Source organism: Amphibalanus amphitrite, unplaced genomic scaffold (assembly GCF_019059575.1).
Source record: "Amphibalanus amphitrite isolate SeventyFive unplaced genomic scaffold, NRLGWU_Aamphi_draft 000278F_arrow, whole genome shotgun sequence".
Lineage (NCBI taxonomy): Eukaryota > Metazoa > Arthropoda > Thecostraca > Balanomorpha > Balanidae > Amphibalanus > Amphibalanus amphitrite.
Genome location: NW_024881773.1, coordinates 198521 through 202966, shown reverse-complemented (window position 1 = coordinate 202966; position 4446 = coordinate 198521).

Here is a 4446-nt window from a genome sequence, read left to right as displayed (position 1 = left end):
AGTCAGACCTCACCAAACACATGCGTACCCACACTGACGAGCGGCCGTACGGCTGCTCCGTCTGTGCGGCGCGGTTCTGTCTACGGTCACACCTCATCAGGCACATGCGGACCCACACCGGGGAGCGTATTCCTCTAACCAAACACGGGAATGTCCCGACCAATAAGGCCGTACGCCGACCGTTTCCAGTGAATTACACCACATCAAAGTATCACACCGATGAACGGCTATACGGCTGCTCCATGTGCCAGGCACGGTTCTCTGAACAGCCGAAAATCACTTAACATATGGCCGCACCCACACCAGGGGGAGCCATTTGTGTGCTCAATCTGCAACAGTTCTCTGAACAGTCAAAGCTCAACACACACATTGCGACCCACACCGGGGAGCGGCCGCACGGCTGGCCCAGTGGCGGATCCAGGAATTTTCGGGAGGGGGGGCGGCAAGTCAAAATAGGGGCGACCTGGCAATTCGGGGGCGCTTCATACGAAGGGGCGCCAAACCGTCGTCAAACCCGCGCCGTGCTGGGGGACGTTGTCATGCTCCCCCTCAGTTTTTTTTGCAAATATCTTAAAAACAGCTGCGCGTAGCGCCGCCGTTTTTAGCACACTTTATCATGCATCTTTTCTGCACATATTGTAAAAATGTCAGGCTCATGAAACGGCAGGTCACCAGGTCATGCCAAGTGACCTAACCGCAGAAAGTTAAAATGCTCACCATTGATATACCGACTGAACGGTCGCTTTGAAACTGTCAGCGATTGATGAAAGCATCAATATTCATGAAATGTATATCTCGGAATTTTGATATTTGTGAGCTTAGGTCAGGTCAGTTTTACGACATCTCCAATCTCCATTAGGCATACCTACCTAAGTATATGGGAGACAACTGAAAGGTATCTCTTTTGGACGAGCGCCATTCTAGACAATCGCAAGTATTAGGATCCATGTAAAATTAACACACTGAATAAGAAAATTGCACCTGTGACCATTCATTATGTCCCACAGGTCATCCCAGGTCATGAAAGGTCCACAACAGTTTTTTGAAAATAACTTTTGATAGATACACGCTAGAACGATAAAAAACACCTCAGTTGTGTTCAGCTCGACGATACGGATCGACTGATATGCAACATGACATTTCCCGGTGGGGTCATGACCTTGACCTGAGGTCAAATTCTCAAAATTACCTTTCAAGATCATCCTATAGTGCATTCGACGCTGGAGGCGGCCCATTTCTGTCCAACGTTTGCCTGTTCTGCAGGGGGCACTTCTCTTTTGCTGGAGACGCCTCTTCTGGGGGCGCCCTTCCACTGTGGGGGACGTCTCTTTTCTGCCAGCGGCGCCCTTTTTTCTTCTTATGGGGCTCCTCTTTTTTTTGCTGGGGCGCCCCCTTTGTTCTTTTGTTCGGAGTGGGGCACACCCTCCTTTTTCTGGGGCAACGCTCCTCTGCTGGGGCTGCCGTTCCGCTATCAGGAGCGCCCCTTGCGCAGAATATGCTCCTTTTCTTCTTGTAATGAGGCGCCCCTCTTCTACTGGGGACACCCAACGACTGCTGCCTGGTGGGGCGCCCATCTGCTGCCGGGGCAACTCTCTTCTGCCGGATATTGTCAATGGGGCGCCTCTATCCTGCTTGGCGAGCCAAACCTCTGCCGGAGACTCCCTATTTCTGATCAACTTTTGCTGTGGCGCCTCTCTTCTGCTGGGGCGCCTCTCTTCTGCCGGGGCGCCCCTCTTCTACTAGGGGCGCCCCTCTCCTGCTGGAGATCCTTCTCTCCTGCTGGGCCCCTTCCGCTGCCGGGGGCGCCCCTCTTCTGCCAGTGGCACCCATTTTGTCAGGGCGCCCCTCTTCTTCTCGGAATGGGGGCGCCTCTCTCCGTTTGCTGGGGCGTCGCTCCTCTTCAGGGCTGCTTTCTCCTGCTGGGGGTGCCCTTCCGCTGCCAGGGGCGCCCCTCTTGAACAGAAGGTATCTTTTTACTCTTGTAAAAGACGCGTGGGGCTCCTTTTTTTTGCTGGGGCGCCCATCTGCTGTCAGGGCGCCCCTCTTCTTCTCGGAATGGGGGCGCCTCTCTCCGTTTGCTGGGGCGTCGCTCCTCTTCAGGGGTGCTTTCTCCTGCTGGGGTGCCCTTCCGCTGCCAGGGGCGCCCCTCTTGAACAGAAGGTATCTTTTCACCCTTGTAATAAGACGCCCCTCTTCTGCTGGGGGCGCCCATCTGCTGGGAATGGGCAATTGGGCGTCGCTCCCCTGCTTGGTGAGCCCAACTTCTGCTGGAGGCGCCCTATTTCTCCTCAACCTTTGCTGTGTCGCCGCTCTTCTGCTCGGGTCGCCCTCTCTGCCGCGGGCTATGGGCGCCTTTTCGGATGGAGGGGGGGGGGGGGCGGCCGCCCCCGCCGCCCCCCGCTGGATCCGCGCCTGAGTCGGCTGCTCCTTCTGCCCGACGCGGTTCGCTTAATCGGTCAACTCTTAACAGACGTATGTATGCGGACCCACAGAAGCGCCTCTGTAGGCTGACCGAGGTCAGAGCTGTTGCTGGACTTGAGACCTCGAACCACGGCCTGTCCGCGGGCCTGTCTATAGAGAGAGAGAGAGAGAGAGAGAGAGAGAGAGAGAGAGAGAGAGAGAGAGAGAGAGAGAGAGAGAGAGAGAGAGAGAGAGAGAGAGAGAGAGAGAGAGAGAGAGAGAGAGAGAGAGAGAGAGAGAGAGAGAGAGAGAGAGAGAGAGAGAGAGAGAGAGAGAGAGAGAGAGAGAGAGAGAGAGAGAGAGAGAGAGAGAGAGAGAGAGAGAGAGAGAGAGAGAGAGAGAGAGAGAGAGAGAGAGAGAGAGAGAGAGAGAGAGAGAGAGAGAGAGAGAGAGAGAGAGAGAGAGAGAGAGAGAGAGAGAGAGAGAGAGAGAGAGAGAGAGAGAGAGAGAGAGAGAGAGAGAGAGAGAGAGAGAGAGATTTCTATATTTGCAGACTCGAGGTCCAATAAAAAAGGTACATGTAAGTAAAAGATCACTGATCAGTGATCGGCTACATGCTATATACAATCAGCTATATGCAAACAGTGCAGTGGACCAGGTCTGTCGAATTGACGACAAAAAGCGAAGATCCCCATGAAATAGGGATGCGATGATGCCATTGCGAGATTGTCCGATACGAGACATGAAGCCGAAAACAGCTTTCCGGTACATAGCCCAGAAGTTATCAATGCGCTCATTCACATACATAGATGAGGCACTACTAAAGCGGTCATAACCAAAGAACATTCTAGCAGCGTTATTGAAACAAACTATGAATTTACGCAGAACAGCAGCACGATGCGAATGCCATAGATGAACACCAGAAACATTCGAGCAATACATGGAATACAAATGCTTCTTCACTTGATATGTACAGAGAGAGAACTTTCTGATCAGCGAATTGGCTCGACAACACAGAAGGCGATACTGGTGCTGCACCTCCAGATCATCAGATTTTGTTGGAACATTGCTCACTTCAAAGCCAAGATAAATATACCTATTCACATAAGTAAGCACAGTACCATTCAAGACTATATCTGGTAAAGACATATTTTTAAACAAATTGGGCAGAATAGCCATGCATACCGTCTTTTTAACATTGAAAACAATATCATGTGCATCGGCATATCTAGCACAAATGTCAAGCAATTTTTGCAGTCCTTGAGGCGTTGGCGATAGCAGTACCATGTCATCTGCATAACAAAGGTGATTAACACTGCCCAAATAATGACAACCAGCACCACTACTGTCTAATTTTTTAGACAGCTCATCAATGTACACGTTGAAAAGATATGGGGATAAGATACCACCTTGCCTGACGCCATTGGACACATGAAAGCCTTCCGACAAACAGGTGCCCCACATCACACGGAATGTTTGCGAACCATACCACGAAGCCAATAGTTGTACAATAGTGGCATCAACACCTCGACGCAAGAGTTTATCAAACAAGGTCCAATGGTTAACCCGGTCAAAAGCCTTTCGAGCATCAAGAAAACAAACAAAAACAGGACTACTGTTTCGAAGATAATGATCAACAATTTCTTTGAAAGCAAAAACAGCCATATCAGTGGAGTGTCCATCCTTAAAACCGAACTGATGGTCACTCGTAACCAAACCAAGCCTGCACCGCTTCAGAATCATTTTTTCTAGGATTTTAGAACACACTGTAGCTAAGGCAATCGGTCTATAGTTGTCTTTGTCAGTTATGTCAGCTGTTTTATCTTTAACAATAGGGCACAGAACGACATTGGTCAAAGATTGAGGCAAGCAATTGTGCCTATAGCCTATAATATATATAGCTATAGCCAGCAAGGAAATGGCGTACCCTCGTAGTCGTCCCCAGTTTGAAATATCACTAGATGAGTTTGATTTCCTTCGGGCATGGAGTCACTATCGGAATGGCGGAAAGTTGTTAACTGTGTCACATTGATTTTTCTATTTGTT